Source organism: Vicia villosa, unplaced genomic scaffold, assembly GCF_029867415.1.
Source record: "Vicia villosa cultivar HV-30 ecotype Madison, WI unplaced genomic scaffold, Vvil1.0 ctg.000469F_1_1, whole genome shotgun sequence".
In the NCBI taxonomy this organism is placed as follows: Eukaryota; Viridiplantae; Streptophyta; class Magnoliopsida; order Fabales; family Fabaceae; genus Vicia; species Vicia villosa.
In genome coordinates this window covers 754,928-770,368 of record NW_026705226.1, presented here as the reverse complement: position 1 = coordinate 770,368, position 15,441 = coordinate 754,928, and the positions used below count along the sequence as shown (strand labels likewise).

The 15,441-nt window shown below is 37.3% G+C and overlaps 2 long non-coding RNA genes across 4 annotated transcripts; both read left to right on the top strand.

Moving 5' to 3' along the window:
- The first annotated feature begins 4,312 nt into the window (after positions 1 to 4,312).
- LOC131628618 (uncharacterized) lies at positions 4,313 to 5,951 on the top strand. Of its 3 annotated transcripts, none has more exons than XR_009291855.1 (4): positions 4,313 to 4,707; positions 4,823 to 5,156; positions 5,550 to 5,624; positions 5,725 to 5,951. It is a non-coding gene; the product is annotated as an uncharacterized LOC131628618 (long non-coding RNA). The 3 variants fall into 3 exon arrangements; XR_009291854.1 differs by having other exon boundaries at positions 5,541 to 5,624; XR_009291853.1 differs by having other exon boundaries at positions 4,823 to 5,624.
- A 6,539-nt stretch (positions 5,952 to 12,490) lies between these two features.
- LOC131628617 (uncharacterized) lies at positions 12,491 to 14,148 on the top strand. Its single transcript, XR_009291852.1, has 3 exons — positions 12,491 to 12,885; positions 13,001 to 13,334; positions 13,728 to 14,148. It is a non-coding gene; the product is annotated as an uncharacterized LOC131628617 (long non-coding RNA).
- The last annotated feature ends 1,293 nt before the right edge of the window (positions 14,149 to 15,441 follow it).

The following is a 15,441-nucleotide window of genomic DNA, read 5'->3' as shown; positions in this document are numbered from 1 at the left end:
TGTTCCACTTCTTTGTTGTTGTGTTACAGGTGTGTTCGATCTGTTGCGCGTTGTTGCTGTTGTTTCAAATTCAACTCATTGTGTTGAGTATCAAATGACTGTGTGTTCGAACATCAATTGCAGGTGCATAATTCTGGCTACGGATTGGATTCGTGTAGCAGGTGCGTGAAGGTAATATACGACACTTTGCATTTGCCATTATCGGCGTTACCGGGAGAGGGAGAAGAAGAAGAAGGAGAAATGTGATGAAGTTTGGTAGAGTTTAAGAAATGCAAATTATTTTCGGTCCCAATTTCTATCAGCTATCTTTTTTTGTTAGAAAATATTGAATTGATGCGATTCTTTGTTTGTTGTTGATCTGTTTTTCTCTTGGATTGATTTCGCGCCTGAGTTATGGAAAAACCTGTTTCTTCCGCCTATGAGTTCGATTGTAGGGTGGTATTCACAGGAGAAACACAAGCTTATGATCTGTTACCGGGAGAGGGAGAAGAAGAAGGATGAGGAGAAAGGTGATGAAGTTTGGTGGAGTTTAAGAAATGCAAATTATTTTCGGTCCCAATTTCTATCAACTATCTTTTTTTGTTAGAAAATATTGAATTGATGCGATTCTTTGTTTGTTGTTGATCTGTTTTTCTCTTGGATTGATTTCGCGCCTGAGTTATGGAAAAACCTGTTTCTTCCGCCTATGAGTTCGATTGTAGGGTGGTATTCGCAGGAGAAACACAAGCTTATGATCGAAGTGATGCCTGAAAGTTATGATTTTTCTTATACAGGTAATTTTGATTGAGTTTTCAATGAGGCCGAAACAGCTTGAGAAATTGCAGAAACTTGAGCAGCTTTATGGAGAGTCTTTAGATGAGAACACGAGGTTATATGCAAAGTATTATAATGGTTGTATGAACACTAATTCTACCTCAAGCAAGAAGGTTGTTCCTATGTTGCCAATTGCCGAGCCACCGATCACTCTTTTGCATGAGTTGAGTCGGTCACTTCCTGATTTTGTTAAATTTGGTCCTATTTTTCCTAAGAGTTTTGGATTTTCTATGACAACGAGAAGATCTTATGATGGTTTAAGTAAAACAACCAGGTTAGAGTTATGCACTCAAGTTATGAATTCTTCAAATCTGTGAGTTTGAACGAATCCGGGACATGATATGGCTATGCAATAATACCCATTTCTTTGTATTTCATTTCAACCAAATAAAGGAAGAAGAAACCAAAAGAAACGACAAGGCTATGGTGCAGAAAACATCTCCACAAGGCTATGTGGCTTCAAACATCCTCATCTTTTATGATAGCAAGGTTGTGTGAAATTTTTTCATAATCTGTATTTGACTACATAAATGTTTGGTGGCCTCAAACTTCATGTTTAAATAGTTTTATGAAATATGACAGTATGTTCAATGTTGTTTTTGTAGGTCGAGGATTTCACAAACAAAATTGACATACTCACTTGAATAATAAGAGAATTTTGTTAAATTATCACCATGTTACAGAACCACCATGCCAACACAACGCCGATACCAGTTATAAGACCTTTTATTACAGCTCGGTGATTCAACATGAGACGTGAATCACTGTGTTGATACTGCTGATATCGCCATTAGAAGATAAGTATTTTCTCGCACTTTTTATCAAAGCCCTGTTTGAAAATTGGTGTCAACTGTTAAAACAAGTATTCGAGTTGAATATTCTGCCTTCATTAGAGAAATAGATTTGAAACTGAAATTTGAACTGGCTGTTGTTGGTTTTGTTTTGACAATTGGCTAAGTTTAAAACAAGTATTTTTGTTGAATGATTCTGCCTTAGATGGTATAGAAAATTAATGGAAACTTATTGATTAATGCAACAGGTATTTAAGTTTATAACGTGTTTTATTACCCTTGATTTTAATAATATATTAAGCAAGGAATTGAGGGCTATTGTCAAGGATGATAATAACTTTGACAAGTAGGGTATGAAACAGTTGTAAACATCTTGCAAAATATGACAGACCAAGGTATACTTGGTGTTCTCTAAATATAAAACTGCCTAATATGTATTGCTGCAGTGAATTCATTTACTTTTTGAAATTTATAGGGAATCGGAACCATCTGAGTTAGGACTGCAACTTTTGTTTTCTTTATAGTTTACTGTAGGTTAATTTACATATTGCAGCAAGAAAATTTTGCGGCAAGAAACATTATAGAAAGCATATGTAAAATATTTTAAAATGTAAAGAAGAGAATTCAACTGAGGCATAAGGGATAGTGATTTTTTTACTTCAATTGTCTTCTAAGGTTGTGCACGAATCTTCTTTAACCTATCTGTCACCAAACTAAGGTACTTTTCCTGTAAACATATTTTGTCTGGTCAATTGCACAAGCGGTATACATCCTTGACCGAACCATTTATGTGTCAGGTTCCCGAATGAACGGGTTTGATCGGTCAGTTCGGCTCGGTTTTTAAAACTATTGTCATATATTGCGGCAAGAAATTTTTGGAACAACAAGTTTCAAAAAGCCAAGACAATTGTTAGGCTTGATAGAGAGCCTGTCGCACGCTCGCGAAATGATGAACAGAGTCGCCACCAATATATTTATCCCAAAGAGGGAAAGGAATATCAGAAAACCTAGAATAAGAAAAGGATAAGAAAAGGTCTTTCGACCAGAGATAGGGTACGGGAGTCGGTTACGCAAGGGGAAGGTGCTAGCACCCCTCACGCCCATCGTACTCGATGGTATCCACCTATGTTTGTTTCTATCTAAAGGGTGTGTAAATCTAAAGCTTAATTGTTAAGAGAATGCATGCAAATGAATAAAAAGAAACACGGGGAAAATAAGATTATAAAATAGTTGTGCTCGCTTAGGCCCCGCGACCTAATGCCTACGTATCCTTTTCAGGAATCAGAGCGCCGTAGTTCGGCTCTTTAGTTTTGTTTGTTTTTTGTGTTTTTTAGTGGACGACGTTGCATTCGCACTCCGCTGCTCGACCTCTGGAGTCTTAAGCTGGGAATGGAGCGGAAATAACGTGTCCGATTAAAGAAAGAATGCCCTGAAGGCAAGAGAAAGAATGCCTCGGAGGCAAGAGAGAAAAAGAGATTGGTTTGTGTTTTTTATGTGTGATTCCATGATGGACGAAAACCTACTACAAGGCATCGCATCACTTCCTCACTTTGATTAGCTCTGAGCCTTTATTAGATATTTTGAAGTGTTTTTGGTTGGTGTTTTTTATGGGGAATTAATTTGTGACTTAGATCATACCAAAAAGAGTTTTGTTTTGCATATTTAGAGAAAGCACATCGAGGCCTACGCCACAATCGTTTCTCTAAATAACGGTTAAGAAATACATCGAGGTTTCACACCTCAATCATTTCTTCTCCGCTAAGTAAAGGAGATACAAAAAAGAGTTCTTTTGTGAATGTTTAGAGAATGCCCATCGAGGCCTACACCACGATCGTTTCTCTAAACAACGGTTAAGAAATACATCGAGGCTTCACACCTCAATCATTTCTTCTCCGCTAAGTAGGAAAGAACATACATCAAGGCCTACGCCTCAATCATTTCTTTCTTACTATGAAATATAGTAACGGTATGATCTTCATCGATATTTATTAAGTATTTTAAAAGTTGAAAAGAAAAGAAGGAAGACTAGCCTAAAATGAAAACTAGCCTAAGTATGAAGGGAATTTCTACCTAATGTTAAGAATAAAAGAACATGAAAGTAAAGTCACAATTAGAAGTCAATAATGAGTAACACAATGGTGCAAAGCTATAGACAAGCATGAAGTAGCAAGTCAAAAACATAGTACGAAATGAATTAAAAATACTACTATTTTTTTATATTAATTTTTATGAGAGGAATCGGATTACAAATCAAGTAAAAAGACTAGAACAATTAGACTAAAACTAATATTTTTAATGATTATTTTCTATGTCTAAAATTATGTCTAAGTCTAAAAATTAGTAAGAAAATTTAGCAATTTAATTACTCAAAGAAATGGTAAAAAATCTAATTAAACCTAAATTAAAACTAATGGAAACAGGGAGGTGTAATTCTGAATTACATGGTGGTGAATAGCAAGGGCGCCGGGCCCAGCAGGGAGAGGCCCAAGAGATTATTTTTCTTACAGAATTTCTATGCCAAAAATGCAATGGGCTCAGGGGTGTAGCTAGCAATTCGCACAGGGCATTGATTTTGATCCATATGTTCAGATTACCAAAAAAGTAACGGGCTTAATTCGTGTGGCCCAAAGATCTCTGTGTTTGATCCATTTTCTTTTGTTATTTTCAGAATTTAATTGTTCAAATTAATAAAACAAAAAAAGAAAAAAGCATAATTGGGAATTTAGGGTTAAGTGTGAACCTTAGAGCTTGAAGAAATCCACCTCCGTGAAACGCACGAAACGGCGCCGGTGCTCCTTGCCACTCATCTTCTCCGACGTAAATCCCTGGCCACCGTCGTAGACACGACGGAATGAATTCAACCTCGCCTCGGTTCCCCTTCCCTCATCGCTCCTCTCTGATACAGTGTTGTTGTTGTTGCGGCTTGATGCGGTGATGAGGCGATGAAGATATCGGTGATGAGAAATCAGAGTAAGTGTTGACGTTGACCTTTTACTTCCTCTCTCTGATTCTTCTCTTTTTTCTCTGTAGATTTTGAGGGATGAAGGTATCAGATGCGAGAGACAAAGGAAGTTTCTGCAGAATCGATGATTTGAGATTGAAGGTTGAGATCCATGGAAGTTTTGGTTGAAGATTGATTGCGGATTGGATGAATCGTGAGAAAGAGTTTGCTACGTTTCTGTTACTAATATCTTCTCATCTTTTTTTTGTTGTTGCAGAATTCGTGAAGAAAGGTGGATGAAGAAGATGATGGAAGTATGGTGATTTTCAGAAAGAGTGCGAAGATGGTCAAGTGAAGGGTGAGGAATGTATATGGAGGAGGATAATGGAAGCAGGGTGGTGAAGTCAGGGTGATGATGAATGAATGAAGAAAGGTTGAAGGTTCTGTATGTGAAGATCGATTCTGAATCTGAAGATTGAAGATGAAAGTGAGGTATGAAGTGTGGAGAGTGAATGGTTATGGGGTGAAGAAGTAGAGTGAAGGCAGAGAATGAAGCTGAAGAATGAAGAGAATCCCTGTTATATAGATATGCAGCCAATCGGATTTTGAAGGTTAGATCCATTCTCTGAATTTTCTATTAACTGTTTCAGTTAAATTCTGTTAGAGTCCTGTAACTGATTCTGTTGGAGGTTATATGTCAGTTGGTTAGAGATTAGAAAAGGTTAGTTACATGTTAGTAGAAGTTAGTTTGTAACTGAATCTGTTATGAGGTTGTTAGGGTTGTTATGTGGTTTGTAACTAATTTCTGTTGGATCTATCATAACTGTTAAAACTGCTAGGTGGTTAGAAATAGTATGTTACAAACTGCTCTTTTCTGTTATAAAAATTGGTTAGAGGTAGTTAAAATGAACTGACTCAAATAGGAGGTTAAACTGAAATTGGTTTAGGAAAGTTCTGTTATGGCTTTTGGATGCAGAGCTGATCTGAATGTGTAGTTAATGCAGGTTTTCAAGTGTTTGGATGCTGCAAGTTTCTGAGCCTTGCTCTTAATGATAAGTGATGCGAACTTATTTTTTTGTGTATGCTGCTGATTAAACTGTTTTCAACATAATGCCAAATGCCTTGAATTTTGTATGGTTTGGAATTCAAATTGAAATGCTTCTTTTTTTTCTTTTGTAGGATTTGGAAAAGGCTGGAACATGGCATTGGCAGTAAGATGGCAGTGTGAAGTTTGGAGGAGAAGGTCATTTGAAAGTTTATGGCAAAGGGTTTAGAAGTAATAGGCTTTATGAAATCATGTCGTCTTGGTTTGAAGCATATCTTTGTGTAGTCTTCTTTGTACTCTCTTTGTAATGGAATTGTATTGTTGTAATGGAGACATTTGGTAACAGAACTTGTAATTTTGACATCGTTCCATAATAATTAGAACACTCCTAATTGAATCTTAAATTCATAATAATTCGTCCTCTAAGCAACTTTAATATGCATAAGACCTTGACTTGATGCATCAGAAGATAAATAAACTCATCATTCTATTTCACAAACCATGAGTCACTTTCTGTATCTTAATCAACTTTAGGAATCCCCTTGAATTGATGAAAGGCAGAATAGGGACGATATATTCAGAGAATATCACAACACATCTTGTTCAGACGATGACTTCAAATACGTGAATATTTGCAAAGAGCTCCAAATGAATCCTTACATCCATGATCCTTACTCTCATTTCCCACTTATTGATAAAATGCATGATATTATTGATGACCTAAGATGTAAATGAATGAGATGTGTAAGTCAATTAAGAATAATTAGATGGGCAAATTTTGGGGTGCAACAGCTGCCCCTATTTAATCAGCTTAAACCTGAAGGTGAGATTGGTGTCAGCCTTTCGATCCTTCAAGGTAGAAGAAGATTAAATACCAAAAGAACTTGAAAATTTGCCTGATGAGAGATGTGATCCACTGGGGAAGAAATGGTTTCAAATCCACTAAGGAAGATTGTATCAACTCTGGGTTGAACAAATTAACTCTGGGTTTGAACAAATTAACTCTGGGTTAGAAATGAAATAGACTTCAACTCTGGGTTGAAAAAAGAAAAAGTGGGTCAACTCTAGGTCAAAGAATAAAAGGAGGTCAGCTCGGGGTTGAAATAAGAGGTACATATCAATTCTGGATTGAGAACGAAAAGAGAAACCAGTATTAGTGGGACGAGATATAGGCATCAACTATGGGTTGAGATAGAAAGTAAGAACATCAACTCTGGGTTGAAAACAAGAGACGGACAATTGGGAATAACCGTCAACTCTGGGTTGAGTGGGTAAGACAAGAGATAACCGTCAACTCTGGGTTGAGAGGGAAAAGAAATTAACAAGGACTAACCATCAACTCTGGGTTGAGTGGGAAAAGAAACAAGAGATGACTGTTAACTCTGGGTTGAAAAGGGAAAGGGAGATAATCAATTCTGGATTGAACAAATGATAACCGTCAACTCTGGGTTGAGTGGGAAAAAGACAAATGATAACCGTCAACTCTGGGTTGAGTGGGAAAAGGCAAAGAAGTCAATTCTGGATTGAATAAAGGATAACCGTCAACTCTGGGTTGAGTGGGAAAGACAAGAAATTACCGTCAACTCTGGATTGAGTGGGGAAAAGATAAGATAACCGTCAACTCTGGGTTGAGTGGGAAAGAAGAAATCAATTCTGGATTGAACAAAGGATGACCGTCAACTCTGGGTCGAGTGGGAAAAAGGATAAAGGATAACCATCAACTCTGGGTTGAGTGGGAAAAGGAATCAATTCTGGATTGAGTAAAAGATAACCGTCAACTCTGGGTTGAGTGGGAAAGGAAAATAAAAGATAACCGTCAACTCTGGGTTGAGTGGGAAAGAGAATCAATAAGAAATATCCGTCAACTCTGGGTTGAGCGGGAAAGGAAACAATAAGAAATATCCGTCAACTCTGGGTGAGAGGGATAAGATAATTAACTCGGGGTTAAAAGATGAAAGGAAAATCAACCTTGGGTTGAACACAAAAACATCAACTCTGGGTTGAAGAAAGATGAACATGATTGATTTTGGGAGATGACAAAAAAAGGTAACTCTGAGTGATCTAGTGGAATATCGATTGAATGCTTGTAGGGACCTCATCTAATGAGTAACTTGGCTTATGCTTCACATGCAAATGTTTGATTAGTTTTATGCACTTCTGGAGATGCAATGCAATGAATTCTATATGCAGTGTACTGATTGATTGGGGTTTCTGCTTTGTGTGGAATTGATTGGATGGGGTTCAGAAAATCTGTTTGAGAATCAAGGTAGGGTGGATGCCCCTGCTTTATTGATGATTGTATCACTTAAGGGAGAAATGCTAATGAGAATGCAATGGTATGCATGATGATTGTATGATTATGAGTGTAATGATTGTTTCCAAGATATAAGGGATGGAAGGGGAATGCCTTTGTGGAAAGGTCATTGCTTGAAGGATGGAACTTGTGAAGGTATTTGGCTTGACTCCTCGACACTTGTCTCGATATCTGACACTTGATTGAAGATGAAGAAATGAATTGCCACTAGCTTGCCCCAGTTTGTAAGATCTCTTGAGATAGAACTTTGATATGCTTGAATCATGGAGATGTTCAATGATCTGCCCCAGTGTAAATCATGGGATGAATGCCCCAGATTGAAAGGAACTCTACCACCAGATGGATTCTTCAGAGATTTGCTTTGTGGATGACCAAACTTTGCCTTTGTAAGATTACTCGATGGAATCTAAATGTTGAACTTTCCTTGGTATCAAGTACTTACTTTCAAGTTTAGAGACAATTCTGTTTTGGAAAGATAATGAGAATGCAATGCACATGTTAATCTCAAAGTAAAAGTTTTTATTTGTCAAAATGTTGTACTGATACTAACACAAATGACACAGCAACATTAGGAGTCAGTTTTGACATGATTTCACAGTTTGTATGCTTTCAGAACGAACCTGCTTCAATTAGGACTTTCTAGGGTTGTAACGTGGTCGGGTTCACGGTTTAAGAAACAAAGGATAAAGGCTCAAGTTCTACTTAACCCACCCCTTCTTCGTGATGTTCTCCAGTCCTATGTTCAGCTAGTTTAACACGAGCGTTCGCCTTTCAGGAAGGATGGTGATGGATGAGGATCCTTTGTAGCTTTGATGGAGGTGGCAGTCACCCTTTAGTGCTTTTGTTGATGGTCATAACAACTTGTCCCTTAGAGGATTTCTTTCTTTTGCTTTGCCTTTTGCTTTCCCTAACTTTTGCCTGGACAAAAAGTTTCTTTTGAATTTGGTTTTCGTTGTCCAGCGGGATATGCCCTAATTTTTGCCTAAGTCATTTGCTTCAAAGCTTTTCTTTCTTTTTGACTTAGCGGACTATTGTTTCTTTCTTTTTTTGATCATGATTCATAACTTTCTTTTCATTTTCTTTTTGTCTCGTTCGGGAACAAGTTGTATGACTTTGTTGATTGACTTGATGAAAAGGTTGTGACTGCCTTCTTCTTGGTGACTAAGAGACATCCATTGGGGATTGTGCCCTTCTTCTTTTGTTGTGAGAGATGGAATATGATTGATCCTCTGATGGAATACTTGAAAGTTGAGCACTCGGTCGCACTGACTGAAGACTACCCTGCCCCTGGTTAAGATGAAGGGTTTCATTGTATTTTTTTTGAAAAGAAACTACTACTCCTTAGGCTCAAAGGGGTTTACGAAGGTTTCACTCCCTTATAACTCCGGTGTTTAGGAATTGAAACAATGCCTGTACATCGTCAGCAGGATCTTTGTTCCAAAAGCATACAGTTAGTAGTTCATGTGTTTTTGATTTTTCATCATTCTCCTTTTTCAGTTGCTTAAGACAAACGAATGAAGTATCAACGAACATAATGACAAAGATGAAATGATTTGAGAAAAACATGTATATTGCATTATCTTTATTTATTTAAACAGAATGAGTTTCTTACAATGAGAAGTACTTGATAACAACAAAAGTAATACAATTGAAAGTGCTTGAGAAATCTAAACAATGGCAAGATTGGCCTTATTCTGATGCAAATGAAATGTTCTCTGACAAACATAAAGTCCTTAGGCTCCTTTGGTGGAAGGTGCCCCATGGGTTTGTTTGATAATAGCTTGATCTTGTCTGTAATTCCCCATGATTCTTTGTCTGTGAGCTCTTGTCAGATATCGGTGTGGAGGAATTGTCTCGTCTGATCTGATGGAGAGGAAGGGTGGTAAGAGTCTTGGTAACCATGGATGCATATGCATGAATGCAAAAATGTTAATGAAGATGCAAATGTATCATAAATCAGGATCAAGGATCAAGGCCTCTTGGATAACAGCTTCTCATGGTCAATAAGATATGGTCGAACCCTCAAGATTCAGAGGTTCGACGTTGTTTTCTGGATAAATAGCTTGTGCATAAGTCAAGGATGGTCGAATCCTCCAGATTCAGAGGTTCGACGTTGATTCTGATATATAACTGATTTAGAACTTCTGTATAAGTCAAAGTTGGTCAAATCCTCCAGATTCAGAGGTTCGACGTTGATTCATGATAGATAACCTTTGCATAAGTCACATAAGGTTGAACCCTCCAGATTCAGAGGTTCGACGTTGATTATGATAGATAGTCTGAACGGGTATAGGGTGGGATGGAGGCATGTTTTCCTGCAAAACAAAATTTCCCAACCCCTCTCACAGGTAGGATCTAGTATATGGTAGGTCAAAAAGCCAACAGAGGATTGAAAGTAGGCGCTATCATACGATATTGCCTCATTCAACCAAGCTCTGTCCGTGGATACATGATCGGATCAATCAGACATACGTCTTCTGTCCGTCATGGCCACTCTATTCCTAGTTCCTAAGGTATCACTCTGGCCTGGGTATTGGGCCTTTTACCTCATAGAAATCCCACCCAACCTGCAAACAGAGAAAATATGCGGCCCCCACGGGGACCCATAATATAGTCCAGAATGCGAGAAAATAAACACGATATGCAGGCAATAAATAGTCATGACATGCAAATATAAATTAAATAAATGCAACGCATAGACAAAATATAGCACACCCAATGAATAAGCAAACAAACGGATAGGCTAGGATCGACTCGCTAAGGATGGACCAGCACAGGTCTATCACATCCCCAGCAGAGTCGCCAGCTGTCGCACGCTCGCGAAATGATGAACAGAGTCGCCACCAATATATTTATCCCAAAGAGGGAAAGGAATATCAGAAAACCTAGAATAAGAAAAGGATAAGAAAAGGTCTTTCGACCAGAGATAGGGTACGGGAGTCGGTTACGCAAGGGGAAGGTGCTAGCACCCCTCACGCCCATCGTACTCGATGGTATCCACCTATGTTTGTTTCTATCTAAAGGGTGTGTAAATCTAAAGCTTAATTGCTAAGAGAATGCATGCAAATGAATAAAAAGAAACACGGGGAAAATAAGATTATAAAATAGTTGTGCTCGCTTAGGCCCCGCGACCTAATGCCTACGTATCCTTTTCAGGAATCAGAGCGCCGTAGTTCGGCTCTTTAGTTTTGTTTGTTTTTTGTGTTTTTTAGTGGACGACGTTGCATTCGCACTCCGCTGCTCGACCTCTGGAGTCTTAAGCTGGGAATGGAGCGGAAATAACGTGTCCGATTAAAGAAAGAATGCCCTGAAGGCAAGAGAAAGAATGCCTCGGAGGCAAGAGAGAAAAAGAGATTGGTTTGTGTTTTTTATGTGTGATTCCATGATGGACGAAAACCTACTACAAGGCATCGCATCACTTCCTCACTTTGATTAGCTCTGAGCCTTTATTAGATATTTTGAAGTGTTTTTGGTTGGTGTTTTTTATGGGGAATTAATTTGTGACTTAGATCATACCAAAAAGAGTTTTGTTTTGCATATTTAGAGAAAGCACATCGAGGCCTACGCCACAATCGTTTCTCTAAATAACGGTTAAGAAATACATCGAGGTTTCACACCTCAATCATTTCTTCTCCGCTAAGTAAAGGAGATACAAAAAAGAGTTCTTTTGTGAATGTTTAGAGAATGCCCATCGAGGCCTACACCACGATCGTTTCTCTAAACAACGGTTAAGAAATACATCGAGGCTTCACACCTCAATCATTTCTTCTCCGCTAAGTAGGAAAGAACATACATCAAGGCCTACGCCTCAATCATTTCTTTCTTACTATGAAATATAGTAACGGTATGATCTTCATCGATATTTATTAAGTATTTTAAAAGTTGAAAAGAAAAGAAGGAAGACTAGCCTAAAATGAAAACTAGCCTAAGTATGAAGGGAATTTCTACCTAATGTTAAGAATAAAAGAACATGAAAGTAAAGTCACAATTAGAAGTCAATAATGAGTAACACAATGGTGCAAAGCTATAGACAAGCATGAAGTAGCAAGTCAAAAACATAGTACGAAATGAATTAAAAATACTACTATTTTTTTATATTAATTTTTATGAGAGGAATCGGATTACAAATCAAGTAAAAAGACTAGAACAATTAGACTAAAACTAATATTTTTAATGATTATTTTCTATGTCTAAAATTATGTCTAAGTCTAAAAATTAGTAAGAAAATTTAGCAATTTAATTACTCAAAGAAATGGTAAAAAATCTAATTAAACCTAAATTAAAACTAATGGAAACAGGGAGGTGTAATTCTGAATTACATGGTGGTGAATAGCAAGGGCGCCGGGCCCAGCAGGGAGAGGCCCAAGAGATTATTTTTCTTACAGAATTTCTATGCCAAAAATGCAATGGGCTCAGGGGTGTAGCTAGCAATTCGCACAGGGCATTGATTTTGATCCATATGTTCAGATTACCAAAAAAGTAACGGGCTTAATTCGTGTGGCCCAAAGATCTCTGTGTTTGATCCATTTTCTTTTGTTATTTTCAGAATTTAATTGTTCAAATTAATAAAACAAAAAAAGAAAAAAGCATAATTGGGAATTTAGGGTTAAGTGTGAACCTTAGAGCTTGAAGAAATCCACCTCCGTGAAACGCACGAAACGGCGCCGGTGCTCCTTGCCACTCATCTTCTCCGACGTAAATCCCTGGCCACCGTCGTAGACACGACGGAATGAATTCAACCTCGCCTCGGTTCCCCTTCCCTCATCGCTCCTCTCTGATACAGTGTTGTTGTTGTTGCGGCTTGATGCGGTGATGAGGCGATGAAGATATCGGTGATGAGAAATCAGAGTAAGTGTTGACGTTGACCTTTTACTTCCTCTCTCTGATTCTTCTCTTTTTTCTCTGTAGATTTTGAGGGATGAAGGTATCAGATGCGAGAGACAAAGGAAGTTTCTGCAGAATCGATGATTTGAGATTGAAGGTTGAGATCCATGGAAGTTTTGGTTGAAGATTGATTGCGGATTGGATGAATCGTGAGAAAGAGTTTGCTACGTTTCTGTTACTAATATCTTCTCATCTTTTTTTTGTTGTTGCAGAATTCGTGAAGAAAGGTGGATGAAGAAGATGATGGAAGTATGGTGATTTTCAGAAAGAGTGCGAAGATGGTCAAGTGAAGGGTGAGGAATGTATATGGAGGAGGATAATGGAAGCAGGGTGGTGAAGTCAGGGTGATGATGAATGAATGAAGAAAGGTTGAAGGTTCTGTATGTGAAGATCGATTCTGAATCTGAAGATTGAAGATGAAAGTGAGGTATGAAGTGTGGAGAGTGAATGGTTATGGGGTGAAGAAGTAGAGTGAAGGCAGAGAATGAAGCTGAAGAATGAAGAGAATCCCTGTTATATAGATATGCAGCCAATCGGATTTTGAAGGTTAGATCCATTCTCTGAATTTTCTATTAACTGTTTCAGTTAAATTCTGTTAGAGTCCTGTAACTGATTCTGTTGGAGGTTATATGTCAGTTGGTTAGAGATTAGAAAAGGTTAGTTACATGTTAGTAGAAGTTAGTTTGTAACTGAATCTGTTATGAGGTTGTTAGGGTTGTTATGTGGTTTGTAACTAATTTCTGTTGGATCTATCATAACTGTTAAAACTGCTAGGTGGTTAGAAATAGTATGTTACAAACTGCTCTTTTCTGTTATAAAAATTGGTTAGAGGTAGTTAAAATGAACTGACTCAAATAGGAGGTTAAACTGAAATTGGTTTAGGAAAGTTCTGTTATGGCTTTTGGATGCAGAGCTGATCTGAATGTGTAGTTAATGCAGGTTTTCAAGTGTTTGGATGCTGCAAGTTTCTGAGCCTTGCTCTTAATGATAAGTGATGCGAACTTATTTTTTTGTGTATGCTGCTGATTAAACTGTTTTCAACATAATGCCAAATGCCTTGAATTTTGTATGGTTTGGAATTCAAATTGAAATGCTTCTTTTTTTTCTTTTGTAGGATTTGGAAAAGGCTGGAACATGGCATTGGCAGTAAGATGGCAGTGTGAATTTTGGAGGAGAAGGTCATTTGAAAGTTTATGGCAAAGGGTTTAGAAGTAATAGGCTTTATGAAATCATGTCGTCTTGGTTTGAAGCATATCTTTGTGTAGTCTTCTTTGTACTCTCTTTGTAATGGAATTGTATTGTTGTAATGGAGACATTTGGTAACAGAACTTGTAATTTTGACATCGTTCCATAATAATTAGAACACTCCTAATTGAATCTTAAATTCATAATAATTCGTCCTCTAAGCAACTTTAATATGCATAAGACCTTGACTTGATGCATCAGAAGATAAATAAACTCATCATTCTATTTCACAAACCATGAGTCACTTTCTGTATCTTAATCAACTTTAGGAATCCCCTTGAATTGATGAAAGGCAGAATAGGGACGATATATTCAGAGAATATCACAACACATCTTGTTCAGACGATGACTTCAAATACGTGAATATTTGCAAAGAGCTCCAAATGAATCCTTACATCCATGATCCTTACTCTCATTTCCCACTTATTGATAAAATGCATGATATTATTGATGACCTAAGATGTAAATGAATGAGATGTGTAAGTCAATTAAGAATAATTAGATGGGCAAATTTTGGGGTGCAACAGAGCCAAGTCAAGACAAGTTTTTCTGTTATAGAATAAGTTCAGTTTGAATTTCTATCTCAACCTATGTATGTCTTATATTTTTTTGTGTTATATAATTTTAGGTGACAATGATCTTGTTGTCAATGGGGCAACAATACTTTGAGAAAGTTTTAGAAAATTCTTTAGCCATTTGGATGTCTCAAAATTGGTGAAGGATGGTATGGTCTTGTTTTCATATGTGAATTTGATATTGGTTTTAAAAATTTTGGTTTCAGATTTGAAGGTGGTAATAATTCTTATTGGTTTTAAAATTGTTGGTATTGGTTTGAGAGTGAAGTCAGTGCTTTCTTGCTGAGAATGTTAGCTACATTTTTGGTTTCTAATACATTAAAATATCTATGCAGGTTGAAGTATTAAGGAAACAACTTGAATTTGTCAAAGAGTTTTTACACTCTCTTGCTTTGATTAGAGTAGTTTCTTCTGATATGGTTTTCCGCAGTTAATGAATTTCAATTTGTGTGAGTTTCAATTTTAACATATGTATAGGTTTTACTTTTTGCGATTATGAGGTTTTGAAAAAGGTCCACGATCGCAAAAACCTCCGCGACAACGACGGTAGTGGTTAATATTCTGTTTCATTTTTTTATTGTATTGTTTCTGCAGATGACATTGCGAAGCTGTTTCTGAACCTGTTTGGACAAACGTCGGCGATGCTGGTGCCAAGTGGTTCTCAACTCTCGACCGGTTCTCTCAATCTCACACTCAAATCATCACTTTCAACATCATGGTACTCATGTTCGGTTTCTACTCGCTGAAGCAACAAAAACACTGCTCATCGATTTCACGAGACATAAGTTACTAATTTCTCCATAATAATATTTTTGCCCTTACTACTAATTTCT